Consider the following 27,845-nt stretch of genomic DNA (forward strand, 5'->3'; position numbering starts at 1 on the left):
ATCTCAGACTGCTATCAGAACATAGACATTTAATCCCCTTTAAATGGACCAGAGATTGTTTCTTATCATAGTCTGCTTCGTTGGACATAGTTTCAGAAAGATTCCTGTAACAGTCAATATTTGTTGTTTTTACCAAAACAATGATCATCCCAAAGAAAGTGTAGTATTTGATGTAACACATAGTCATCAACATATCTTTGAAGCCTTGATGGCAGTGGTGGGATTTGAACCCACGCCTCTTCCGAGACTGGAGCCTTAATCCAGCGCCTTAGACCGCTCGGCCACACTACCACTTATGGATGGAAAAAAGCAACTTTTTTTTTCGAGTTAATTTTCCTGTATTTTTCCCATTTTCATGTCAATTCACAACAAAGATGATCTCAAGTCTCCATCCACTCATAGGTTTGTGCATTAACTCAAAATGGTTCCCATCTTGAATCTCAGACTGCTATCAGAACATAGACATTTGATCCCCTTTAAATGGACCAGAGATTGTTTCTTATCATAGTCTGCTTCGTTTGGACGTGTCAAACTCATCTCAAAAAACCGAAAAATGTGAAACGTCCCTGCCGTGTGCATTGGCGCACGCCTGTAATCCAAGATCTTGGGAGGTTGATGCTGGTGGATTGTTTGAGCTCAGAGTTGCAGTGGACCATACCGATCGCACAAGTTAAGGAATGACAGCGTATACATAGTTTCAGAAAGATTCCTGTAACAGTCAATATTTGTTGTTTTTACCAAAACAATGATCATCACAAAGAAAGTGTAGTATTTGAGGTAACACATAGTCATCAACATATCTTTGAAGCCTTGATGGCAGTGGTGGGATTTGAACCCACGCCTCTTCCGAGACTGGAGCCTTAATCCAGCGCCTTAGACCGCTCGGCCACACTACCACTTATGGACGGAAAAAAGCAGCTTTTTTTCGAGTTAATTTCCCTGCATTTTTCCCATTTTCATGTCAATTCACAACAAAGATGATCTCAAGTCTCCATCCACTCATAGGTTTGTGCATTAACTCAAAATGGTTCCCATCTTGAATCTCAGACTGCTATCAGAACATAGACATTTGATCCCCTTTAAATGGACCAGAGATTGTTTCTTATCATAGTCTGCTTCGTTTGGACGTGTCAAACTCATCTCAAAAGACCGAAAAATGTGAAACATCCCTGCCGTGTGCATTGGCGCACGCATGTAATCAAAGATATTGGGAGGTTGATGGTGGTGGATTGTTTGAGCTCAGAGTTGCAGTGGACCATACCGATCGCACAAGTTAAGGAATGACAGCGTATACATAGTTTCAGAAAGATTCCTGTAACAGTCAATATTTGTTGTTTTTACCAAACCAATGATCATCACAAAGAAAGTTCAGTTTTTGATATATCACATAGTCTTCAACATATCTTTGAAGCCTGGATGGCAGTGGTGGGATTTGAACCCACGCCTCTTCCGAGACTGGAGCCTTAATCCAGCACCTTAGACCGCTCGGCCACACTACCTCTTATGGACGGAAAAAAGATGCTTTTTTTCCAGTTAATTTCCCTGTATTTTTCCCGTTTTCATGTCAATTCACAACAAAGATGATCTCAAGTCTCCATCCACTCATAGGTTTGTGCATTAACTCAAAATGGTTCCCATTTTGAATCTCAGACTGCTATCAGAACAAAGACATTGGATCCACTTTAAATGGACCAGAGATTGTTTCTTATCATAGTCTGCTTCGTTTGGACATGTGTCAAACTCATCTCAAAAGACCGAAAAATGTGAAACGTCCCCGCCGTGTGCATTAGCGCACGCCTGTAATCCAAGATATTGGGAGGTTGATGCTGGTGGATTGTTTGAGGTTTTCACTGTAATCCAAGATATTGGGAGGTTGATGCTGGTGGATTGTTTGAGCTCAGAGTTGCAGTGGACCATGCCGATCGCACAAGTTAAGGAATGACTGCGTATACATAGTTTCAGAAAGATTCCTGTATCAGTCAATATTTGTTGTTTTAACCAAAACAACGATCATCACAAAGAAAGTGTAGTATTTGATGTAACACATAGTCATCAACATATCTTTGGAGCCTTGATGGCAGTGGTGGGATTTGAACCCACGCCTCTTCCGAGACTGGAGCCTAAATCCAGCGCCTTAGACCTCTCGGCCACACTACCACTTATGGATGGAAAAAAGCTGCTTTTTTTCCAGTTAATTTCCCTGTATTTCTTCCCATTTTCATGTCAATTTACAAAAAAGATGATCTCAAGTCTCCATCCACTCATAGGTTTGTGCATTAACTCAAAATGGTTCCCATCTTGAATCTCAGACTGCTATCAGAACAAAGACATTGGATCCACTTTAAATGGACCAGAGATTGTTTCTTATCATAGTCTGCTTCGTTTGGACGTGTCAAACTCATCTCAAAAGACCGAAAAATGTGAAACGTCCCTGCCGTTTGCATTGGCGCACGCGTGTAATCCAAGATATTGAGAGGTTGAGGCTGGTGGATGGTTTGAGCTCAGAGCTGCAGTGGACCATGCCGATCGCACAAGTTAAGGAATGACTGCGTATACATAGTTTCAGAAAGATTCCTGTATCAGTCAATATTTGTTGTTTTAACCAAAACAACGATCATCACAAAGAAAGTGTAGTATTTGATGTAACACATAGTCATCAACATATCTTTGGAGCCTTGATGGCAGTGGTGGGATTTGAACCCACGCCTCTTCCGAGACTGGAGCCTAAATCCAGCGCCTTAGACCTCTCGGCCACACTACCACTTATGGATGGAAAAAAGCTGCTTTTTTTCCAGTTAATTTCCCTGTATTTCTTCCCATTTTCATGTCAATTTACAAAAAAGATGATCTCAAGTCTCCATCCACTCATAGGTTTGTGCATTAACTCAAAATGGTTCCCATCTTGAATCTCAGACTGCTATCAGAACAAAGACATTTGATCCCCTTTAAATGGAGCCGGGGCCGGTTCTAGGGGGGGGCAGGGGTGGGCTGTGCCCACCCAAACGTGCGTCCTGCCCACCCAATCAAAGTTATGGGGATCCTTTATTTTTTTATAATAAAATTTTTTTTATATATATATATATAAAAATATCACAAAATATCTGTACCGTTTCTGATTGGGTGGGCATTGCGCATCATTTTTAGACAGAACAATGAACGCATACCGCAAAAGTTGTGTCTCGGAGACGTGAGACGTGTTCAGAACAGCACACAGAGCACACACTGAAGGCTGATTTATGGTTCCGCGTTACACCAACGCAGAGCCTATGGCGTAGGGTACGCGGCGACGCGCACCGTTCTTGCGCGTCGCCGCGTGCCCTACGCCGTAAGGCTGATTTATGGTTCCGCGTTACACCAACGCAGAGCGGTGAAGGCGAGGGCGGAGAGCGCCGGTGCGGGTGGCGGTGTGCTGCGGTCCTTTCAGGCTCTGGAGCCACCAGCCTGCCGCGGGACCTTTTAAATCAACGCAGAGCCTACGCCGTAGGGTACGATTGATTGATAAAAAAAGAAAAAGAAAAAAACATTAAATAAATGCAGCCTCAACAGGGCACAAGCCAGTGTCCTGTTTGTGCCGCTGTTCTGCCATTTTTTGCTGCTTTGCCAAAAAATGCTACCTAATGGTTTTCTACCTTTGTAAAGCTACAATTTTACTGTGTTTTACTCCCTAAACCACTTCCTTTCCCCCAAGTGGTCCTTGTCTCTTGCCAGGTCGTCATTGTAAATAAGAATGTTCTTAATGACCTGCCTGGTTAAATAAAGGTGAATGACTGAATGAATATCAAATAAAGCGATATAATTGTTTTTTTTCTCTTTATCGTATAATGTTCACAAAGTGTAATGCAATTCATGTCATGGGTAGTGTATTTTGAAGGATCAAATACTCAACATCCCATATTATCCATTTTACATCGTGCAAGAAATGATTGGCGGGGCAATCAAACTTTGAAAATCTACTGTGCGCATGCGCAGAACCACAAGTAGCATTTCTCGGCAGGTAGCAAAGATTGGCAGAACACCGGTCCCAAGCCCGGGTAAATGCAGAGGGAAGTGTCAGGAAGGGCAATTGGGTTAGCATACTGTGGAGAATATACAGTAGATGAACTGATATGATGATAGCATAGTTTTCAATGCATTTCGGGGGTTTGAACCCCCAAAATTTTTTCACCCTCGCCCACCCTACATTTCAATCTGCCCACCCTAGTGGGCCTCGCTAAATCCGGCCCTGAATGGAGCAGAGATTGTTTCTTTATCATAGTCTGCTTCGTTTGGACATGTCAAACTCATCTCAAAAGACCGAAAAATGTGAAACGTCCCTGCCGTGTGCATTGGCGCACGCCTGTAATCCAAGATATTGGGAGGTTGAGGCTGGTGGATTGTTTGAGCTCAGAGCTGCAGTGGACCATGCCGATCGCACAAGTTAAGGAATGACTGCGTATACATAGTTTAAGAAAGATTCCTGTATCAGTCAATATATGTTGTTTTAACCAAAACAATGATCATCACAAAGAAAATGTATTATTTGATGTAACACATAGTCATCAACATATCTTTGGAGCCTTGATGGCAGTGGTGGGATTTGAACCCACGCCTCTTCCGAGACTGGAGCCTTAATCCAGCACCTTAGACCGCTCGGCCACACTACCACGTATGGACTGAAAAAAGCTACTTTTTTTTTACAGTTAATTTCCCTGTATTTTTTCCCGTTTTCATGTCAATTCATAACAAAGATGATCTCAAGTCTCCATCCACTCATAGGTTTGTGCATTAACTCAAAAGGATTCCCATCTTGAATATCAGACTGCTATCAGAACAAGGACATTGGATCCCCTTTAAACTGGACCAGAGATTGTTTCTTATCATAGTCTGCTTCGTTCGGACGTGTCAAACTCATCCCAAAAGACCGAAAAATGTGAAACATCCCTGCCGTTTGCATTGGCGCACGCCTGTAATCCAAGATATTGGGAGGTTGATGCTGGTGGATTGTTTGAGCTCAGAGTTGCAGTGGACCATGCCGATCGCACAAGTTAAGGAATGACTGCGTATACATAGTTTCAGAAAGATTCCTGTAACAGTCAATGTTTGTTGTTTTTACCAAACCAATGATCATCACAAAGAAAGTTTAGTATTTGATGTAACACGAAGTCATCAACATATGTTTGGAGCCTTGACTGCAGTGGTGACATTTGAACCCACACCTCTTCCGAGACTGGAGCCTAAATCCAGCACCTTAGAACTCTCGGCCACACTACCACTTATGGATGGAAAAAAGCTGCTTTTTTTCCAGTTAATTTCCCTGTATTTTTTCCCATTTTCATGTCAATTCACAACAAAGATGATCTCAAGTCTCCATCCACTCATAGGTTTGTGCATTAACTCAAAATGGTTCCCATCTTGAATCTCAGACTGCTATCAGAACATAGACATTTAATCCCCATTAAATGGACCAGAGATTGTTTCTTATCATAGTCTGCTTCGTTTGGACGTGTCAAACTCATCTCAAAAGACCGAAAAATGTGAAACGTCCCTGCCATGTGCATTGGCGCACGCCTGTAATCCAAGATATTGGGAGGTTGAGGCGGTAACACTTTACAATAAGGGTCCCTTAATTAACGTTAGTTAATGCATTATTAAGCATTAATTAACAGTTTAATAATAGTTAAATAACCATTATTATGTATTACTTAACATTAATTAGCATATTAGTTAATGCATTAATAAACAGTTAGTTAATGCATTATTAAGCATTAATTAACAGTGTAATAATAGTTAAATAACCATTATTATGTATTACTTAACATTAATTAGCATATTAGTTAATGCATTAATAAACAGTTAATTAATGCCTACTGCTCAGAGTTAATTAATACATTAGTAAGCATTAATAAACGTTACATGATGTAATTATTTATCCTTATGTATGCATTACTTAGTATTAAGTAATACATTAGTTAATACATAAGTAAAACGTTAATAATGTCCCTAGTAATCATTTACTAATGGTGTTTATTTGGAGTGAATATGCATTAAGTAACAGCTACCTAATACATCTACTAATCATTCGCTAATGGTGTACATGTTTACTGGATGGGCATTATTAAACAACTATTTAGAGTCTTAAGTAATCATTTCCTAATGGTGCTGTGTATGTGTATGCGTTCACCAAGGTACATGGAAACACCATGACACACACAGGGAATTATCAAGGCTAAATTGGGAGAAAAAGAGGGGAAAATGCTAAATAAAAATGGACACATTTGGGATGAATCATTTTTGGAAATGAACATTCATTTGGACCGTACTGGTCCTTCTGGTACATCCCTCTATCAGCGTGCAGGGCTTGAATTTAGCACTCGCCACTTGCCATTTGCGACCCAAATTCCTCAAGTGGCGAGACAGATTTTCTTGCCACTTGGCTAGTTAGAAAAATCGAGATTCCCAACTTTTGTGCCATTTATAAATCAAATTGAGATTCCCAATACTGTGCGCACCATCGCACCTTTTTATTTTTTATTCTTGATGTCAACTCCGGGTGAACCGTCTGAGTCTGACTCTGAAGAATGAATAGTAAACACTCTGAAGAACAACTGGAGAAAATGGACCAATGCAATGTCTCAGTTTGACCAGCAGGGGACACACTGTATAGTTCCTTAAATGGTTTAGCTGTTGTCTTGTGGTTGTCTTAAGACAGGCTAGGTTGGTTGTTGTAGTCTTAATAAGACACTTTCGAGCTAATAATAAAAAGGCTGCTTGTTTTTAAATTCACTTGTTCGTTCTCATTTGGACATTTTTATCCAGCCCAGAATAAACACATTATTTATACAATACACCTGCTGCATTATAGAATATACAGACAGGACAGGATCAAAGTGTTACTTTGAAGGTGTAATGCTATATATTCCTCCATAAATGTTAGATTTACAATTAAGTAGGCAACTACTGAAATTAAATTATACAAGAACACATCATGCATTTTCCACCAATAGTATAGTAGTACACTGAATGATAATTGTAGCGTATAGAAAAACAGGATTGATGTAATATGGTACTACGATGACTGCTATATACAAGTGATGTCGAAATACAAAAGTAAAGCAACGTTTTGGTTTTGGCTAGTAAAAAATCTGGTTGGCTAATAACTTTTTTCATCTGCGGCCTCCAGCAGGGAGCAGGGTGCGGATTTTTATTTTAAAAGTTGTACCAGCGCTCCTGCTCCATCCCGCTCCAATTTAGCTCCAGGGCCACCCATACCTGACCTACAACCAGCTTGTTTTCTAGCTCGATCTGTTTGTTATCGAAAAGTATGTCATTGATTAAATTATTATTCAAACTGTGGGAGGGAAGAGATCTGAAACAGAACTCATACTGGAATCTGACGATGCCAGGTTTGGGTTTAAGTGTACAACGCTGCTTTTTTGGACAGGTCTGTGAGCAAGGAGCAAGAAAATTCTCACCTGCTCTGTTTCCCTCACATGCTCTGGTCCACCATCCTAATGTGGAGATCTATACTGTATTTTTTAGCCTGGTATTTGGCTATACTTTGTGTGTATAAAAAGAGTTAAAAACTGCAAGATCTAACTGCTGTCTGAGCGTCGATCAGCTGAGCCAGAGCACAATGGGTGGGGCACTACACAGCTGTAGCAGCATATGTGTATGTTTTATAACATCGGCAAGAAAAAAAAACATTGTTGATTGTCTTCTCAATCGCAGTGAAACGATTGGATTGCCGATCGACAGAAGCCAAGTTGAAACAGCAGCCCATCATTTATAATGTTCATGCTTATAGTGATGAAAAACAGAATGGGACAGAATCATTCCTATAGAAACTCTTAAATTTGGCTATAGTAATCATCCATTCCATGGAAATCTTGCATTTTACTTTGTCTAATCAGATTTGTCAACTTTATTCCTGCTAACATTATAAATGTATCTGACACAAGGTTAATAATCTTGTTTCTTGTTCTGTCATTTTCCCCAAAACACAGTATTGAAGGGGCAGGATGGCTGGGGGCTGGAAGCGGAGGAAGTGGGTGTTCGGGATGCTGGGGGTGCAAAGCACGCGGAGGCGGCCAGGGCGAAGACATCCAGGGAAGCCGGTGCTTCGCTTGGTGGAGAAGAGGGGGAGGAGAGAACTGGTGCCACTCATAGCTCATCATGTCAAAAGGGAGCAGATATTTCCAGGGAGGATAAACAGAGGGTAGCCTATCATACTGTGTTATTGTATTATGTTACTAAATAATGTTTGTTCAAAGATCTCCTCTGTGCGAAATGTTGTTACGTATCTGTGTGTGTATGTATATATATATATATATATATATATATATATATATATATATATATATATATATATATATATATATATATATATATATATATATATATATATATATTAGGGCTGTCCAACTTAAAGCGTTAACGACACGTTAACTTAACGTTCTCTTAACGCCGACAATTTTTTTAACGCACAAAAAAAAAAAAAAGTCTGGTGAACTGAAAGATGGAGAGGGAAAAGCGACTTTTGAACAGCAAGTTCACTTTCAAAAAGATGCCAGATGGTTCGCTGGACAAGACTGAAGTTATTTACATGTACCATCGATTTGAAATTAATTACCAACGAAGTACGTCGAGTCTCAAATACCAGAGAGCGCCGCGCTGCTCCGCTCCCCCCCCTCGTCAAAATCAGACAACGCTGGATAGCAGCTTGCAAAAAAGGACGAGTCAAATCAAATCAAACTTCATTTGTGAAGCGCTTTTCTTACAAAATAAGAAATGCAACACAAAGCGCTTTACATAAAACATAAAAGTCAACAATGCTCCCCCCCGCCGCCGCACACACACACACACACGCGTGCGCACAGACGACGGGCGCACACTGCGATTCTCACGAGTGCACTGAGGATTCAGGTGAGGAAACGGCTGAGTTACTCCCCTTACATGTGCACTTTATTCGTTTGTAATTTATTTTTTGTATCCCCCTGTTTTGATCCCACTTAGGAGATGGGGATATTTTTGAGCCTTTTATTTTCCTCCATATGAGGTTAGACATAATCACATGGAAAATGTAACTGACCAATGCACTTCTTGTACAATGTTTGTGATGCATGTGGTTCATTGTTTTACTTTGAGCTGCTTAAAAAAACAAGGAATCTTAAGTTAGTCTTTACAAGTGTAAAGTTGGGGACTACATTGTGTTTGTATTTATGAAGGAATGTTACATTCAGGTCAAAAGCCTTTTTTGTGGCAAGTTGAATAAACATTGGCATAAAGCAGCATATTTTCCCTTTCTCATGTTGTTAAAGGGATTAAAAAACATAAAAACCTTGAGGTAATTTAGAACAGCACAAAATGTGTGAATAAATTTGCAATTAATATGCGATTAATCGCAGTTAATTACAGAAATCATGGATTAATTGAGATTAAAAATTTTAATCGTTGGCCAGCACTAATATATATATATATATATATAAATTTATTCACAAAATGTGTGAATAAATTTGCAATTAATATGCGATTAATCGCAGTTAATTACAGAAATCATGGATTAATTGAGATTAAAAATTTTAATCGTTGGCCAGCACTAATATATATATATATATATATATATATATATATATATATATATATATATATATATATATATATATATATATATATATATATATATATATATATATATATGTTGTATACATATAACAAATGTTATCTATTAAAATCTGTTTTATTTTGTTTTAAATAAAAAGTGTAAACTTCTTTATATGTGATTGCTTAATTTACTAATGGTTAACTATGGTCAAGTAATGCTTATGAGGCAGTTAAGCATTAATAATGTGTTACCTAAGGGATAAATGTGTTACACTTTACAATAAGGGTCCAGCAAGCCTTTACTAATGGTTAATTATGGTTAAGTAATGCTTATGAGGCAGTTAAGCATTAATAATGTGTTACCTAAGGGATAAATGTGTTACACTTTACAATAAGGGTCCAGCAAGCCTTTACTAATGGTTAAGTAATGGTTATGAGCCACTCCTATACATTTATTAAGGTTTATGTCAGGTTACCGTTCATAAGGTCAGGTAAGCTACCTGATAACATACACAGCACCATTAGGAAATGATTACTTAAGACTCTAAATAGTTGTTTAATAATGCCCATCCAGTAAACATGTACACCATTAGCAAATGATTAGTAGATGTATTAGGTAGCTGTTACTTAATGCATATTCACTCCAAATAAACACCATTAGTAAATGATTACTAGGGACATTATTAACGTTTTACTTATGTATTAACTAATGTATTACTTAATACTAAGTAATGCATACATAAGGATAAATAATTACATCATGTAACGTTTATTAATGCTTACTAATGTATTAATTAACTCTGAGCAGTAGGCATTAATTAACTGTTTATTAATGCATTAACTAATATGCTAATTAATGTTAAGTAATACATAATAATGGTTATTTAACTATTATTACACTGTTAATTAATGCTTAATAATGCATTAACTAACTGTTTATTAATGCATTAACTAATATGCTAATTAATGTTAAGTAATACATAATAATGGTTATTTAACTATTATTAAACTGTTAATTAATGCTTAATAATGCATTAACTAACGTTAATTAAGGGACCCTTATTGTAAAGTGTTACCGGTTGAGCCTTGATGGCAGTGGTGGGATTTGAAACCCACGCCTCTTCCGAGACTGGAGCCTAAATCCAGCGCCTTAGACCTCTCGGCCACACCACCACTTATGGATGGAAAAAAGCTACTTTTTTCTTCCAGTTAATTTCCCTGTATTTTTTTTTACCATTTTCATGTCAATTCACAACAAAGATGATCTCAAGTCTCCATCCACTCATAGGTTTGTGCATTAACTCAAAATGGTTCCCATCTTGAATCTCAGACTGCTATCAGAACAAAGACATTGGATCCACTTTAAATGGACCAGAGATTGTTTCTTATCATAGTCTGCTTCGTTTGGACGTGTCAAACTCATCCCAAAAGAACGAAAAATGTGAAACGTCCCTGCCGTTTGCATTGGCGCACGCCTGTAATCCAAGATATTGGGAGGTTGCGGCTGGTGGATTGTTTGGCCTCAGAGCTGCAGTGGACCATGCCGATCGCACAAGTTAAGGAATGACTGCGTATACATAGTTTCAGAAAGATTCCTGTAACAGTCAATATTTGTTGTTTTTACCAAACCAATGATCATCACAAAGAAAGCGTAGTATTTGATGCAACACATAGTCATCAACATATCTTTGAAGCCTTGATGGCAGTGGTGGGATTTGAAACCCACGCCTCTTCCGAGACTGGAGCCTAAATCCAGCGCCTTAGACCTCTCGGCCACACTACCACTTATGGATGGAAAAAAGCTACTTTTTTCTTCCAGTTAATTTCCCTGTATTTTTTTTTACCATTTTCATGTCAATTCACAACAAAGATGATCTCAAGTCTCCATCCACTCATAGGTTTGTGCATTAACTCAAAATGGTTCCCATCTTGAATCTCAGACTGCTATCAGAACAAAGACATTGGATCCACTTTAAATGGACCAGAGATTGTTTCTTATCATAGTCTGCTTCGATTGGACGTGTCAAACTCATCCCAAAAGAACGAAAAATGTGAAACGTCCCTGCCGTTTGCATTGGCGCACGCCTGTAATCCAAGATATTGGGAGGTTGAGGCTGGTGGATTGTTTGGCCTCAGAGCTGCAGTGGACCATGCCGATCGCACAAGTTAAGGAATGACTGCGTATACATAGTTTCAGAAAGATTCCTGTAATAGTCAATATTTGTTGTTTTTACCAAACCAATGATCATCACAAAGAAAGTGTAGTATTTGATGGAACACATAGTCATCAACATAACTTTGAAGCCTTGATGGCAGTGGTGGGATTTGAAACCCACGCCTCTTCCGAGACTGGAGCCTAAATCCAGCGCCTTAGACCTCTCGGGCACACTAACACTTATGGATGGAAAAAAGCTACTTTTTTTTTCCAGTTAATTTCCCTGTATTTGTTTTTACCATTTTCATGTCAATTCACAACAAAGATGATCTCAAGTCTCCATCCACTCATAGGTTTGTGCATTAACTCAAAATGGTTCCCATCTTGAATCTCAGACTGCTATCAGAACAAAGACATTGGATCCACTTTAAATGGACCAGAGATTGTTTCTTATCATAGTCTGCTTCGTTTGGACGTGTCAAACTCATCTCAAAAGACCGAAAAATGTGAAACGTCCCTGCCGTTTGCATTGGCGCACGCGTGTAATCCAAGATATTGGGAGGTTGAGGCTGGTGGATTGTTTGAGCTCAGAGCTGCAGTGGACCATGCCGATCGCACAAGTTAAGGAATGACTGCGTATACATAGTTTCAGAAAGATTCCTGTAACAGTCAATATTTGTTGTTTTTACCAAACCAATGATCATCACAAAGAAAGCGTAGTATTTGATGCAACACATAGTCATCAACATATCTTTGAAGCCTTGATGGCAGTGGTGGGATTTGAAACCCACGCCTCTTCCGAGACTGGAGCCTAAATCCAGCGCCTTAGACCTCTCGGCCACACTACCACTTATGGATGGAAAAAAGCTACTTTTTTTTTCCAGTTAATTTCCCTGTATTTTTTTTTTACCATTTTCATGTCAATTCACAACAAAGATGATCTCAAGTCTCCATCCACTCATAGGTTTGTGCATTAACTCAAAATCGTTCCCATCTTGAATCTCAGACTGCTATCAGAACAAAGACATTGGATCCACTTTATATGGACCAGAGATTGTTTCTTATCATAGTCTGCTTCGTTTGGACCTGTGTCAAACTCATCTCAAAAGACCGAAAAATGTGAAACATCCCTGCCGTGTGCATTGGCGCAAGCCTGTAATCCAAGATATTGGGAGGTTGATGCTGGTGGATTGTTTGAGCTCAGAGCTGCAGTGGACCATGCCGATCGCACAAGTTAAGGAATGACAGCGTATACATAGTTTCAGAAAGATTCCTGTAACATTCAATATTTGTTGTTTTTACCAAACCAATGATCATCACAAAGAAAGTTCAGTATTTGATATAACACATAGTTTTCAACATATCTTTGAAGCATTGATGGCAGTGGTGGGATTTGAACCCACGCCTCTTCCGAGAACTGGACCCTTAATCCAGCCCCTTAGACCGCTCGGCCACACTACCACTTATGGACAGAAAAAAGCTACTTTTTTTTTCCAGTTAATTTCCCTGTATTTTTCCCGTTTTAATGTCAATTCACAACAAAGGTGATCTCAAGTCTCCATCCACTCATAGGTTTGTGCATCAACTCAAAATGTTTCCCATCTTGAATCTCAGACTGCTATCAGAACATAGACATTTGATCCACTTTAAATGGACCAGAGATTGTTTCTTCTTATCATAGTCTGCTTCGTTTGGACGTGTCAAACTCATCTCAAAAGACCGAAAAATGTGAAACGTCCCTGCCGTGTGCATTGGCGCACGCCTGTAATCCAAGATATTGGGAGGTTGAGGCGGGTGGATTGTTTGAGCTCAGAGCTGCAGTGGACCATGCCGATCGCACAAGTTAAGGAATGACTGCGTATACATAGTTTAAGAAAGATTCCTGTATCAGTCAATATTTGTTGTTTTAACCAAAACAATGATCATCACAAAGAAAGTTTAGTATTTGATGTAACACGAAGTGATCAACATATCTTTGGAGCCTTGATGGCAGTGGTGAGATTTGAACCCACACCTCTTCCGAGACTGGAGCCTAAATCCAGCACCTCGGCCACACTACCACTTATGGATGGAAAAGAGCTGCTTTTTTTTCCAGTTAATTTCCCTGTATTTTTTCCCATTTTCATGTCAATTCACAACAAAGATGATCTCAAGTCTCCATCCACTCATAGGTTTGTGCATTAACTCAAAATGGTTCCCATCTTGAATCTCAGACTGCTATCAGAACATAGACATGTAATCCCCTTTAAATGGACCAGAGATTGTTTCTTATCATAGTCTGCTTCGTTGGACGTGTCAAACTCATCTCAAAAGACCGAAAAATGTGAAACGTCCCTGCCATGTGCATTGGCGCACGCCTCTAATCCAAGATACTGGGAGGTTGATGCTGGTGGATTGTTTGAGGTTTTGACTGTAATCCAAGATATTGGGAGGTTGATGCTGGTGGATTGTTTGAGCTCAGAGTTGCAGTGGACCATGCCGATCGCACAAGTTAAGGAATGACAGCGTATACATAGCTTCAGAAAGATTCCTGTAATAGTAAATATTTGTTGTTTTTACCAAACCAATGATCATCACAAAGAAAGTTCACTATTTGATGTAACACATAGTCATCAACATATCTTTGGAGCCTTGATGGCAGTGGTGGGATTTGAACCCACGCCTCTTTCTAGACTGGAGCCTAAATCCAGCGCCTTAGAACTCTCGGCCACACTACCACTTATGGATGGAAAAGAGTTGCTTTTTTTCCAGTTAATTTCCCTGTATTTTTTCCCATTTTCATGTCAATTCACAACAAAGATGATCTCAAGTCTCCATCCACTCATAGGTTTGTGCATTAACTCAAAATGGTTCCCATCTTGAATCTCAGACTGCTATCAGAACATAGACATTTAATCCCCTTTAAATGGACCAGAGATTGTTTCTTATCATAGTCTGCTTCGTTGGATGTGTTAAACTCAACTCAAAAGACCGAAAAATGTGAAACGTCCCTGCCATGTGCATTGGCGCACGCCTGTAATCCAAGATATTGGGAGGTTGATGCTGGTGGATTGTTTGAGGTTTTGACTGTAATCCAAGATATTGGGAGGTTGATGCTGGTGGATTGTTTGAGCTCAGAGCTGCAGTGGACCATGCTGATCGCACAAGTCAAGGAATGTCTGCGTATACATAGTTTCAGAAAGATTCCTGTAACACTCAATATTTGTTGTTTTTACCAAAACAATGATCATCACAAAGGAAGTGTAGTATTTGATGTAACCCATAGTCATCAACATATCTTTGAAGCCTGGATGGCAGTGGTGGGATTTGAACCCACGCCTCTTCCGAGACTGGAGCCTTAATCCAGCGCCTTAGACCGCTCGGCCACACTACCACTTATGGACGGAAAAAAGCTACTTTTTTTTTCCAGTTAATTTCCCTGTATTTTTCCCGTTTTAATGTCAATTCACAACAAAGGTGATCTCAAGTCTCCATCCACTCATAGGTTTGTGCATCAACTCAAAATGTTTCCCATCTTGAATCTCAGACTGCTATCAGAACATAGACATTTGATCCACTTTAAATGGACCAGAGATTGTTTCTTCTTATCATAGTCTGCTTCGTTTGGACGTGTCAAACTCATCTCAAAAGACCGAAAAATGTGAAACGTCCCTGCCGTGTGCATTGGCGCACGCCTGTAATCCAAGATATTGGGAGGTTGAGGCGGGTGGATTGTTTGAGCTCAGAGCTGCAGTGGACCATGCCGATCGCACAAGTTAAGGAATGACTGCGTATACATAGTTTAAGAAAGATTCCTGTATCAGTCAATATTTGTTGTTTTAACCAAAACAATGATCATCACAAAGAAAGTTTAGTATTTGATGTAACACGAAGTGATCAACATATCTTTGGAGCCTTGATGGCAGTGGTGAGATTTGAACCCACACCTCTTCCCAGACTGGAGCCTAAATCCAGCACCTCGGCCACACTACCACTTATGGATGGAAAAGAGCTGCTTTTTTTTCCAGTTAATTTCCCTGTATTTTTTCCCATTTTCATGTCAATTCACAACAAAGATGATCTCAAGTCTCCATCCACTCATAGGTTTGTGCATTAACTCAAAATGGTTCCCATCTTGAATCTCAGACTGCTATCAGAACATAGACATGTAATCCCCTTTAAATGGACCAGAGATTGTTTCTTATCATAGTCTGCTTCGTTGGACGTGTCAAACTCATCTCAAAAGACCGAAAAATGTGAAACGTCCCTGCCATGTGCATTGGCGCACGCCTGTAATCCAAGATATTGGGAGGTTGATGCTGGTGGATTGTTTGAGGTTTTGACTGTAATCCAAGATATTGGGAGGTTGATGCTGGTGGATTGTTTGAGCTCAGAGTTGCAGTGGACCATGCCGATCGCACAAGTTAAGGAATGACAGCGTATACATAGCTTCAGAAAGATTCCTGTAATAGTCAATATTTGTTGTTTTTACCAAACCAATGATCATCACAAAGAAAGTTCACTATTTGATGTAACACATAGTCATCAACATATCTTTGGAGCCTTGATGGCAGTGGTGGGATTTGAACCCACGCCTCTTTCTAGACTGGAGCCTAAATCCAGCGCCTTAGAACTCTCGGCCACACTACCACTTATGGATGGAAAAGAGCTGCTTTTTTTCCAGTTAATTTCCCTGTATTTTTTCCCATTTTCATGTCAATTCACAACAAAGATGATCTCAAGTCTCCATCCACTCATAGGTTTGTGCATTAACTCAAAATGGTTCCCATCTTGAATCTCAGACTGCTATCAGAACATAGACATTTAATCCCCTTTAAATGGACCAGAGATTGTTTCTTATCATAGTCTGCTTCGTTGGATGTGTTAAACTCAACTCAAAAGACCGAAAAATGTGAAACGTCCCTGCCATGTGCATTGGCGCACGCCTGTAATCCAAGATATTGGGAGGTTGATGCTGGTGGATTGTTCGAGGTTTTGACTGTAATCCAAGATATTGGGAGGTTGATGCTGGTGGATTGTTTGAGCTCAGAGCTGCAGTGGACCATGCTGATCGCACAAGTTAAGGAATGACTGCGTATACATAGTTTCAGAAAGATTCCTGTAACAGTCAATATTTGTTGTTTTTACCAAAACAATGATCATCACAAAGGAAGTGTAGTATTTGATGTAACACATAGTCATCAACATATCTTTGAAGCCTGGATGGCAGTGGTGGGATTTGAACCCACGCCTCTTCCGAGACTGGAGCCTTAATCCAGCGCCTTAGACCGCTCGGCCACACTACCACTTATGGACAGAAAAAAGCTACTTTTTTTTTACAGTTAATTTCCCTGTATTTTTTCCCGTTTTCATGTCAATTCATAACAAAGATGATCTCAAGTCTCCATCCACTCATAGGTTTGTGCATTAACTCAAAAGGATTCCCATCTTGAATCTCAGACTGCTATCAGAAAATAGATATTTGATCCACTTTAAATGGACCAGAGATTGTTTCTTATCATAGTCTGCTTCGTTTGGACGTGTCAAACTCATCTCAAAAGACCGAAAAATGTGGAACGTCCCTGCCGTGTGCATTGGCGCACGCCTGTAATCCAAGATATTGGGAGGTTGATGCTGGTGGATTGTTTGAGCTTAGAGCTGCAGTGGACCATGCCGATCGCACAAGTTAAGGAATGACTGCGTATACATAGTTTCAGAAAGATTCCTGTAACATTCAATATTTGTTGTTTTTACCAAACCAATGATCATCACAAAGAAAGTTTAGTATTTGATGTAACACGAAGTGATCAACATATCTTTGGAGCCTTGATGGCAGTGGTGAGATTTGAACCCACACCTCTTCCGAGACTGGAGCCTAAATCCAGCACCTTAGAACTCTCGGCCACACTACCACTTATGGATGGAAAAGAGCTGCTTTTTTTCCAGTTAATTTCCCTGTATTTTTTCCCGTTTTCATGTCAATTCATAACAAAGATGATCTCAAGTCTCCATCCACTCATAGGTTTGTGCATTAACTCAAAATGGTTCCCATCTTGAATCTCAGACTGCTATCAGAACATAGACATTTAATCCCCTTTAAATGGACCAGAGATTGTTTCTTATCATAGTCTGCTTCGTTGGATGTGTTAAACTCATCTCAAAAGACCGAAAAATGTGAAACGTCCCTGCCATGTGCATTGGCGCACGCCTGTAATCCAAGATATTGGGAGGTTGATGCTGGTGGATTGTTTGAGGTTTTGACTATAATCCAAGATATTGGGAGGTTGATGCTGGTGGATTGTTTGAGCTCAGAGTTGCAGTGGACCATGCCGATCGCACAAGTTAAGGAATGACTGCGTATACATAGTTTCAGAAAGATTCCTGTATCAGTCAATATTTGTTGTTTTAACCAAAACAATGATCATCACAAAGAAAGTGTAGTATTTGATGTAACACATAGTCATCAACATATCTTTGGAGCCTTGATGGCAGTGGTGGGATTTGAACCCACGCCTCTTTCGAGACTGGAGCCTAAATCCAGCGCCTTAGACCTCTCGGCCACACTACCACTTACGGATGGAAAAAAGCTGCTTTTTTTCCAGTTAATTTCACTGTAATTCTTCCCATTTTCATGTCAATTCACAAAAAAGATGATCTCAAGTCTCCATCCACTCATAGGTTTGTGCATTAACTCAAAATGGTTCCCATCTTGAATCTCAGACTGCTATCAGAACAAAGACATTTGATCCCCTTTATATGGACCAGAGATTGTTTCTTATCATAGTCTGCTTCGTTTGGACCTGTGTCAAACTCATCTCAAAAGACCGAAAAATGTGAGACGTCCCTGCTGTGTGCATTGGCGCAAGCCTGTAATCCAAGATATTGGGAGGTTGATGCTGGTGGATTGTTTGAGCTCAGAGCTGCAGTGGACCATGCCGATCGCACAAGTTAAGGAATGACAGCGTATACATAGTTTCAGAAAGATTCCTGTAACATTCAATATTTGTTGTTTTTACCAAACCAATGATCATCACAAAGAAAGTTCAGTATTTGATATAACACATAGTTTTCAACATATCTTTGAAGCCTTGATGGCAGTGGTGGGATTTGAACCCACGCCTCTTCCGAGAACTGGACCCTTAATCCAGCCCCTTAGACCGCTCGGCCACAGTACCACTTATGGATAGAAAAAAGCTACTTTTTTTCCAGTTAATTTCCCTGTATTTTTCCCGTTTTAATGTCAAATCACAACAAAGGTGATCTCAAGTCTCCATCCACTCATAGGTTTGTGCATCAACTCAAAATGTTTCCCATCTTGAATCTCAGACTGCTATCAGAACATAGATATTTGATCCACTTTAAATGGACCAAAGATTGTTTCTTCTTATCATAGTCTGCTTCGTTTGGACGTGTCAAACTCATCTCAAAAGACCGAAAAATGTGAAACGTCCCTGCCGTGTGCATTGGCGCACGCCTGTAATCCAAGATATTGGGAGGTTGAGGCGGGTGGATTGTTTGAGCTCAGAGCTGCAGTGGACCATGCCGATCGCACAAGTTAAGGAATGACTGCGTATACATAGTTTAAGAAAGATTCCTGTATCAGTCAATATTTGTTGTTTTAACCAAAACAATGATCATCACAAAGAAAGTGTAGTATTTGATGTAACACATAGTCATCAACATATCTTTGGAGCCTTGATGGCAGTGGTGGGATTTGAACCCACGCCTCTTCCGAGACTGGAGCCTTAATCCAGCGCCTTAGACCGCTCGGCCACACTACCACTTATGGACTGAAAAAAGCAGCTTTTTTTCAAGTTAATTTCCCTGTATTTTTTCCATTTTCATGTCAATTCACAACAAAGATGATCTCAAGTCTCCATCCACTCATAGGTTTGTGCATTAACTCAAAATGGTTCCCATCTTGAATCTCAGACTGCTATCAGAAAATAGATATTTGATCCACTTTAAATGGACCAGAGATTGTTTCTTATCATAGTCTGCTTCGTTTGGACGTGTCAAACTCATCTCAAAAGACCGAAAAATGTGGAACGTCCCTGCCGTGTGCATTGGCGCACGCCTGTAATCCAAGATATTGGGAGGTTGATGCTGGTGGATTGTTTGAGCTTAGAGCTGCAGTGGACCATGCCGATCGCACAAGTTAAGGAATGACTGCGTATACATAGTTTCAGAAAGATTCCTGTAACAGTCAATATTTGTTGTTTTTACCAAACCAATGATCATCACAAAGAAAGTTTAGTATTTGATGTAACACGAAGTGATCAACATATCTTTGGAGCCTTGATGGCAGTGGTGAGATTTGAACCCACACCTCTTCCGAGACTGGAGCCTAAATCCAGCACCTTAGAACTCTCGGCCACACTACCACTTATGGATGGAAAAGAGCTGCTTTTTTTTTCCAGTTAATTTCCCTGTATTTTTTCCCATTTTCATGTCAATTCACAACAAAGATGATCTCAAGTCTCCATCCACTCATAGGTTTGTGCATTAACTCAAAATGGTTCCCATCTTGAATCTCAGACTGCTATCAGAACATAGACATTTAATCCCCTTTAAATGGACCAGAGATTGTTTCTTATCATAGTCTGCTTCGTTGGACGTGTCAAACTCATCTCAAAAGACCGAAAAATGTGAAACGTCCCTGCCATGTGCATTGGCGCACGCCTGTAATCCAAGATATTGGGAGGTTGATGCTGGTGGATTGTTTGAGGTTTTGACTGTAATCCAAGATATTGGGAGGTTGATGCTGGTGGATTGTTTGAGCTCAGAGTTGCAGTGGACCATGCCGATCGCACAAGTTAAGGAATGACAGCGTATACATAGCTTCAGAAAGATTCCTGTAATAGTCAATATTTGTTGTTTTTACCAAACCAATCATCATCACAAAGAAAGTTCAGTATTTGATGTAACACATAGTCATCAACATATCTTTGGAGCCTTGATGGCAGTGGTGGGATTTGAACCCACGCCTCTTTCGAGACTGGAGCCTAAATCCAGCGCCTTAGACCTCTCGGCCACTCTACCACTTATGGATGGAAAAAAGCTGCTTTTTTCCAGTTCATTTCCCTGTATTTTTTCCCATTTTAATGTCAATTCACAACAAAGATGATCTCAAGTCTCCATCAACTCATAGGTTTGTGCATTAACTCAAAAGGATTCCCTTCTTGAATCTCAGACTGCTATCAGAACAAAGACATTGGAGCCACTTTAAATGGACCAGAGATGGTTTCTTATCATAGTCTGCTTCGTTTGGACGTGTCAAACTCATCTCAAAAGACCGAAAAATGTGAAACGTCCCTGCCGTGTGCATTGGCGCACGCCTGTAATCGAAGATATTGGGAGGTTGATGCTGGTGGATTGTTTGAGCTCAGAGCTGCAGTGGACCATGCTGATCGCACAAGTTAAGGAATGACAGCGTATACATAGTTTCAGAAAGATTCCTGTAACATTCAATATTTGTTGTTTTTACCAAACCAATGATCATCACAAAGAAAGTTCAGTATTTGATATAACACATAGTTTTCAACATATCTTTGAAGCCTTGATGGCAGTGGTGGGATTTGAACCCACGCCTCTTCCGAGAACTGGACCCTTAATCCAGCCCCTTAGACCGCTCGGCCACAGTACCACTTATGGATAGAAAAAAGCTACTTTTTTTCCAGTTAATTTCCCTGTATTTTTCCCGTTTTAATGTCAAATCACAACAAAGGTGATCTCAAGTCTCCATCCACTCATAGGTTTGTGCATCAACTCAAAATGTTTCCCATCTTGAATCTCAGACTGCTATCAGAACATAGATATTTGATCCACTTTAAATGGACCAAAGATTGTTTCTTCTTATCATAGTCTGCTTCGTTTGGACGTGTCAAACTCATCTCAAAAGACCGAAAAATGTGAAACGTCCCTGCCGTGTGCATTGGCGCACGCCTGTAATCCAAGATATTGGGAGGTTGAGGCGGGTGGATTGTTTGAGCTCAGAGCTGCAGTGGACCATGCCGATCGCACAAGTTAAGGAATGACTGCGTATACATAGTTTAAGAAAGATTCCTGTATCAGTCAATATTTGTTGTTTTAACCAAAACAATGATCATCACAAAGAAAGTGTAGTATTTGATGTAACACATAGTCATCAACATATCTTTGGAGCCTTGATGGCAGTGGTGGGATTTGAACCCACGCCTCTTCCGAGACTGGAGCCTTAATCCAGCGCCTTAGACCGCTCGGCCACACTACCACTTATGGACTGAAAAAAGCAGCTTTTTTTCAAGTTAATTTCCCTGTATTTTTTCCATTTTCATGTCAATTCACAACAAAGATGATCTCAAGTCTCCATCCACTCATAGGTTTGTGCATTAACTCAAAATGGTTCCCATCTTGAATCTCAGACTGCTATCAGAAAATAGATATTTGATCCACTTTAAATGGACCAGAGATTGTTTCTTATCATAGTCTGCTTCGTTTGGACGTGTCAAACTCATCTCAAAAGACCGAAAAATGTGGAACGTCCCTGCCGTGTGCATTGGCGCACGCCTGTAATCCAAGATATTGGGAGGTTGATGCTGGTGGATTGTTTGAGCTTAGAGCTGCAGTGGACCATGCCGATCGCACAAGTTAAGGAATGACTGCGTATACATAGTTTCAGAAAGATTCCTGTAACAGTCAATATTTGTTGTTTTTACCAAACCAATGATCATCACAAAGAAAGTTTAGTATTTGATGTAACACGAAGTGATCAACATATCTTTGGAGCCTTGATGGCAGTGGTGAGATTTGAACCCACACCTCTTCCGAGACTGGAGCCTAAATCCAGCACCTTAGAACTCTCGGCCACACTACCACTTATGGATGGAAAAGAGCTGCTTTTTTTTTCCAGTTAATTTCCCTGTATTTTTTCCCATTTTCATGTCAATTCACAACAAAGATGATCTCAAGTCTCCATCCACTCATAGGTTTGTGCATTAACTCAAAATGGTTCCCATCTTGAATCTCAGACTGCTATCAGAACATAGACATTTAATCCCCTTTAAATGGACCAGAGATTGTTTCTTATCATAGTCTGCTTCGTTGGACGTGACAAACTCATCTCAAAAGACCGAAAAATGTGAAACGTCCCTGCCATGTGCATTGGCGCACGCCTGTAATCCAAGATATTGGGAGGTTGATGCTGGTGGATTGTTTGAGGTTTTGACTGTAATCCAAGATATTGGGAGGTTGATGCTGGTGGATTGTTTGAGCTCAGAGTTGCAGTGGACCATGCCGATCGCACAAGTTAAGGAATGACAGCGTATACATAGCTTCAGAAAGATTCCTGTAATAGTCAATATTTGTTGTTTTTACCAAACCAATCATCATCACAAAGAAAGTTCAGTATTTGATGTAACACATAGTCATCAACATATCTTTGGAGCCTTGATGGCAGTGGTGGGATTTGAACCCACGCCTCTTTCGAGACTGGAGCCTAAATCCAGCGCCTTAGACCTCTCGGCCACTCTACCACTTATGGATGGAAAAAAGCTGCTTTTTTCCAGTTCATTTCCCTGTATTTTTTCCCATTTTAATGTCAATTCACAACAAAGATGATCTCAAGTCTCCATCAACTCATAGGTTTGTGCATTAACTCAAAAGGATTCCCTTCTTGAATCTCAGACTGCTATCAGAACAAAGACATTGGAGCCACTTTAAATGGACCAGAGATGGTTTCTTATCATAGTCTGCTTCGTTTGGACGTGTCAAACTCATCTCAAAAGACCGAAAAATGTGAAACGTCCCTGCCGTGTGCATTGGCGCACGCCTGTAATCCAAGATATTGGGAGGTTGATGCTGGTGGATTGTTTGAGCTCAGAGCTGCAGTGGACCATGCTGATCGCACAAGTTAAGGAATGACAGCGTATACATAGTTTCAGAAAGATTCCTGTAACATTCAATATTTGTTGTTTTTACCAAACCAATGATCATCACAAAGAAAGTTCAGTATTTGATATAACACATAGTTTTCAACATATCTTTGAAGCCTTGATGGCAGTGGTGGGATTTGAACCCACGCCTCTTCCGAGAACTGGACCCTTAATCCAGCCCCTTAGACCGCTCGGCCACAGTACCACTTATGGATAGAAAAAAGCTACTTTTTTTTCAAGTTAATTTCCCTGTATTTTTCCCGTTTTAATGTCAAATCACAACAAAGGTGATCTCAAGTCTCCATCCACTCATAGGTTTGTGCATCAACTCAAAATGTTTCCCATCTTGAATCTCAGACTGCTATCAGAACATAGATATTTGATCCACTTTAAATGGACCAGAGATTGTTTCTTCTTATCATAGTCTGCTTCGTTTGGACGTGTCAAACTCATCTCAAAAGACCGAAAAATGTGAAACGTCCCTGCCGTGTGCATTGGCGCACGCCTGTAATCCAAGATATTGGGAGGTTGAGGCGGGTGGATTGTTTGAGCTCAGAGCTGCAGTGGACCATGCCGATCGCACAAGTTAAGGAATGACTGCGTATACATAGTTTAAGAAAGATTCCTGTATCAGTCAATATTTGTTGTTTTAACCAAAACAATGATCATCACAAAGAAAGTGTAGTATTTTATGTAACACATAGTCATCAACATATCTTTGGAGCCTTCATGGCAGTGGTGGGATTTGAACCCACGCCTCTTCCGAGACTGGAGCCTAAATCCAGCGCCTTAGACCGCTCGGCCACACTACCACTTATGGATGGAAAAAAGCTGCTTTTTTTCCAGTTAATTTCCCTGTATTTTTTCCCATTTTCATGTCAATTCACAACAAAGATGATCTCAAGTCTCCATCCACTCATAGGTTTGTGCATTAACTCAAAATGGTTCCCATCTTGAATCTCAGACTGCTATCAGACAATAGATATTTGATCCACTTTAAATGGACCAGAGATTGTTTCTTATCATAGTCTGCTTCGTTTGGACGTGTCAAACTCATCTCAAAAGACCGAAAAATGTGAAACGTCCCTGCCGTGTGCATTGGCGCACGCCTGTAATCCAAGATATTGGGAGGTTGATGCTGGTGGATTGTTTGAGCTTAGAGCTGCAGTGGACCATGCCGATCGCACAAGTTAAGGAATGACTGCGTATACATAGTTTCAGAAAGATTCCTGTAACATTCAATATTTGTTGTTTTTACCAAACCAATGATCATCACAAAGAAAGTTTAGTATTTGATGTAACACGAAGTGATCAACATATCTTTGGAGCCTTGATGGCAGTGGTGAGATTTGAACCCACACCTCTTCCGAGACTGGAGCCTAAATCCAGCACCTTAGAACTCTCGGCCACACTACCACTTATGGATGGAAAAGAGCTGCTTTTTTTCCAGTTAATTTCCCTGTATTTTTTCCCGTTTTCATGTCAATTCATAACAAAGATGATCTCAAGTCTCCATCCACTCATAGGTTTGTGCATTAACTCAAAATGGTTCCCATCTTGAATCTCAGACTGCTATCAGAACATAGACATTTAATCCCCTTTAAATGGACCAGAGATTGTTTCTTATCATAGTCTGCTTCGTTGGATGTGTTAAACTCATCTCAAAAGACCGAAAAATGTGAAACGTCCCTGCCATGTGCATTGGCGCACGCCTGTAATCCAAGATATTGGGAGGTTGATGCTGGTGGATTGTTTGAGGTTTTGACTATAATCCAAGATATTGGGAGGTTGATGCTGGTGGATTGTTTGAGCTCAGAGTTGCAGTGGACCATGCCGATCGCACAAGTTAAGGAATGACTGCGTATACATAGTTTCAGAAAGATTCCTGTATCAGTCAATATTTGTTGTTTTAACCAAAACAATGATCATCACAAAGAAAGTGTAGTATTTGATGTAACACATAGTCATCAACATATCTTTGGAGCCTTGATGGCAGTGGTGGGATTTGAACCCACGCCTCTTTCGAGACTGGAGCCTAAATCCAGCGCCTTAGACCTCTCGGCCACACTACCACTTACGGATGGAAAAAAGCTGCTTTTTTTCCAGTTAATTTCACTGTAATTCTTCCCATTTTCATGTCAATTCACAAAAAAGATGATCTCAAGTCTCCATCCACTCATAGGTTTGTGCATTAACTCAAAATGGTTCCCATCTTGAATCTCAGACTGCTATCAGAACAAAGACATTTGATCCCCTTTATATGGACCAGAGATTGTTTCTTATCATAGTCTGCTTCGTTTGGACCTGTGTCAAACTCATCTCAAAAGACCGAAAAATGTGAGACGTCCCTGCTGTGTGCATTGGCGCAAGCCTGTAATCCAAGATATTGGGAGGTTGATGCTGGTGGATTGTTTGAGCTCAGAGCTGCAGTGGACCATGCCGATCGCACAAGTTAAGGAATGACAGCGTATACATAGTTTCAGAAAGATTCCTGTAACATTCAATATTTGTTGTTTTTACCAAACCAATGATCATCACAAAGAAAGTTCAGTATTTGATATAACACATAGTTTTCAACATATCTTTGAAGCCTTGATGGCAGTGGTGGGATTTGAACCCACGCCTCTTCCGAGAACTGGACCCTTAATCCAGCCCCTTAGACCGCTCGGCCACAGTACCACTTATGGATAGAAAAAAGCTACTTTTTTTCCAGTTAATTTCCCTGTATTTTTCCCGTTTTAATGTCAAATCACAACAAAGGTGATCTCAAGTCTCCATCCACTCATAGGTTTGTGCATCAACTCAAAATGTTTCCCATCTTGAATCTCAGACTGCTATCAGAACATAGATATTTGATCCACTTTAAATGGACCAAAGATTGTTTCTTCTTATCATAGTCTGCTTCGTTTGGACGTGTCAAACTCATCTCAAAAGACCGAAAAATGTGAAACGTCCCTGCCGTGTGCATTGGCGCACGCCTGTAATCCAAGATATTGGGAGGTTGAGGCGGGTGGATTGTTTGAGCTCAGAGCTGCAGTGGACCATGCCGATCGCACAAGTTAAGGAATGACTGCGTATACATAGTTTAAGAAAGATTCCTGTATCAGTCAATATTTGTTGTTTTAACCAAAACAATGATCATCACAAAGAAAGTGTAGTATTTGATGTAACACATAGTCATCAACATATCTTTGGAGCCTTGATGGCAGTGGTGGGATTTGAACCCACGCCTCTTCCGAGACTGGAGCCTTAATCCAGCGCCTTAGACCGCTCGGCCACACTACCACTTATGGACTGAAAAAAGCAGCTTTTTTTCAAGTTAATTTCCCTGTATTTTTTCCATTTTCATGTCAATTCACAACAAAGATGATCTCAAGTCTCCATCCACTCATAGGTTTGTGCATTAACTCAAAATGGTTCCCATCTTGAATCTCAGACTGCTATCAGAAAATAGATATTTGATCCACTTTAAATGGACCAGAGATTGTTTCTTATCATAGTCTGCTTCGTTTGGACGTGTCAAACTCATCTCAAAAGACCGAAAAATGTGGAACGTCCCTGCCGTGTGCATTGGCGCACGCCTGTAATCCAAGATATTGGGAGGTTGATGCTGGTGGATTGTTTGAGCTTAGAGCTGCAGTGGACCATGCCGATCGCACAAGTTAAGGAATGACTGCGTATACATAGTTTCAGAAAGATTCCTGTAACAGTCAATATTTGTTGTTTTTACCAAACCAATGATCATCACAAAGAAAGTTTAGTATTTGATGTAACACGAAGTGATCAACATATCTTTGGAGCCTTGATGGCAGTGGTGAGATTTGAACCCACACCTCTTCCGAGACTGGAGCCTAAATCCAGCACCTTAGAACTCTCGGCCACACTACCACTTATGGATGGAAAAGAGCTGCTTTTTTTTTCCAGTTAATTTCCCTGTATTTTTTCCCATTTTCATGTCAATTCACAACAAAGATGATCTCAAGTCTCCATCCACTCATAGGTTTGTGCATTAACTCAAAATGGTTCCCATCTTGAATCTCAGACTGCTATCAGAACATAGACATTTAATCCCCTTTAAATGGACCAGAGATTGTTTCTTATCATAGTCTGCTTCGTTGGACGTGTCAAACTCATCTCAAAAGACCGAAAAATGTGAAACGTCCCTGCCATGTGCATTGGCGCACGCCTGTAATCCAAGATATTGGGAGGTTGATGCTGGT

At 40.2% G+C, this 27,845-nt stretch overlaps 19 non-coding genes across 19 annotated transcripts; all 19 read right to left on the bottom strand.

The window, feature by feature from the left end:
• Positions 1 to 209: 209 nt before the first annotated feature.
• Positions 210 to 291, bottom strand: trnal-aag (transfer RNA leucine (anticodon AAG)). The gene has a single exon. It is a non-coding gene; the product is annotated as a tRNA-Leu (tRNA).
• Positions 292 to 814: 523 nt separating this feature from the next.
• Positions 815 to 896, bottom strand: trnal-aag (transfer RNA leucine (anticodon AAG)). The gene has a single exon. It is a non-coding gene; the product is annotated as a tRNA-Leu (tRNA).
• Positions 897 to 1,417: 521 nt separating this feature from the next.
• On the bottom strand, positions 1,418 to 1,499 carry trnal-aag (transfer RNA leucine (anticodon AAG)). The gene has a single exon. It is a non-coding gene; the product is annotated as a tRNA-Leu (tRNA).
• A 576-nt stretch (positions 1,500 to 2,075) lies between these two features.
• trnal-uag (transfer RNA leucine (anticodon UAG)) lies at positions 2,076 to 2,157 on the bottom strand. The gene has a single exon. It is a non-coding gene; the product is annotated as a tRNA-Leu (tRNA).
• Positions 2,158 to 2,679: 522 nt separating this feature from the next.
• On the bottom strand, positions 2,680 to 2,761 carry trnal-uag (transfer RNA leucine (anticodon UAG)). Its single transcript has one exon. It is a non-coding gene; the product is annotated as a tRNA-Leu (tRNA).
• A 1,800-nt stretch (positions 2,762 to 4,561) lies between these two features.
• On the bottom strand, positions 4,562 to 4,643 carry trnal-aag (transfer RNA leucine (anticodon AAG)). Its single transcript has one exon. It is a non-coding gene; the product is annotated as a tRNA-Leu (tRNA).
• A 6,026-nt stretch (positions 4,644 to 10,669) lies between these two features.
• trnal-uag (transfer RNA leucine (anticodon UAG)) lies at positions 10,670 to 10,752 on the bottom strand. Its single transcript has one exon. It is a non-coding gene; the product is annotated as a tRNA-Leu (tRNA).
• A 527-nt stretch (positions 10,753 to 11,279) lies between these two features.
• trnal-uag (transfer RNA leucine (anticodon UAG)) lies at positions 11,280 to 11,362 on the bottom strand. The gene has a single exon. It is a non-coding gene; the product is annotated as a tRNA-Leu (tRNA).
• Positions 11,363 to 12,499: 1,137 nt separating this feature from the next.
• Positions 12,500 to 12,582, bottom strand: trnal-uag (transfer RNA leucine (anticodon UAG)). Its single transcript has one exon. It is a non-coding gene; the product is annotated as a tRNA-Leu (tRNA).
• A 2,443-nt stretch (positions 12,583 to 15,025) lies between these two features.
• trnal-aag (transfer RNA leucine (anticodon AAG)) lies at positions 15,026 to 15,107 on the bottom strand. The gene has a single exon. It is a non-coding gene; the product is annotated as a tRNA-Leu (tRNA).
• A 1,830-nt stretch (positions 15,108 to 16,937) lies between these two features.
• On the bottom strand, positions 16,938 to 17,019 carry trnal-aag (transfer RNA leucine (anticodon AAG)). The gene has a single exon. It is a non-coding gene; the product is annotated as a tRNA-Leu (tRNA).
• Positions 17,020 to 18,199: 1,180 nt separating this feature from the next.
• Positions 18,200 to 18,281, bottom strand: trnal-uag (transfer RNA leucine (anticodon UAG)). The gene has a single exon. It is a non-coding gene; the product is annotated as a tRNA-Leu (tRNA).
• A 1,131-nt stretch (positions 18,282 to 19,412) lies between these two features.
• On the bottom strand, positions 19,413 to 19,494 carry trnal-aag (transfer RNA leucine (anticodon AAG)). The gene has a single exon. It is a non-coding gene; the product is annotated as a tRNA-Leu (tRNA).
• Positions 19,495 to 20,673: 1,179 nt separating this feature from the next.
• Positions 20,674 to 20,755, bottom strand: trnal-uag (transfer RNA leucine (anticodon UAG)). Its single transcript has one exon. It is a non-coding gene; the product is annotated as a tRNA-Leu (tRNA).
• Positions 20,756 to 21,883: 1,128 nt separating this feature from the next.
• On the bottom strand, positions 21,884 to 21,965 carry trnal-aag (transfer RNA leucine (anticodon AAG)). The gene has a single exon. It is a non-coding gene; the product is annotated as a tRNA-Leu (tRNA).
• Positions 21,966 to 23,144: 1,179 nt separating this feature from the next.
• trnal-uag (transfer RNA leucine (anticodon UAG)) lies at positions 23,145 to 23,226 on the bottom strand. The gene has a single exon. It is a non-coding gene; the product is annotated as a tRNA-Leu (tRNA).
• Positions 23,227 to 24,355: 1,129 nt separating this feature from the next.
• Positions 24,356 to 24,437, bottom strand: trnal-uag (transfer RNA leucine (anticodon UAG)). The gene has a single exon. It is a non-coding gene; the product is annotated as a tRNA-Leu (tRNA).
• Positions 24,438 to 25,615: 1,178 nt separating this feature from the next.
• Positions 25,616 to 25,697, bottom strand: trnal-uag (transfer RNA leucine (anticodon UAG)). The gene has a single exon. It is a non-coding gene; the product is annotated as a tRNA-Leu (tRNA).
• A 1,131-nt stretch (positions 25,698 to 26,828) lies between these two features.
• On the bottom strand, positions 26,829 to 26,910 carry trnal-aag (transfer RNA leucine (anticodon AAG)). The gene has a single exon. It is a non-coding gene; the product is annotated as a tRNA-Leu (tRNA).
• Positions 26,911 to 27,845: the final 935 nt, after the last annotated feature.

This window comes from Cololabis saira, chromosome 2, assembly GCF_033807715.1.
Source record: "Cololabis saira isolate AMF1-May2022 chromosome 2, fColSai1.1, whole genome shotgun sequence".
Lineage (NCBI taxonomy): Eukaryota > Metazoa > Chordata > Actinopteri > Beloniformes > Belonidae > Cololabis > Cololabis saira.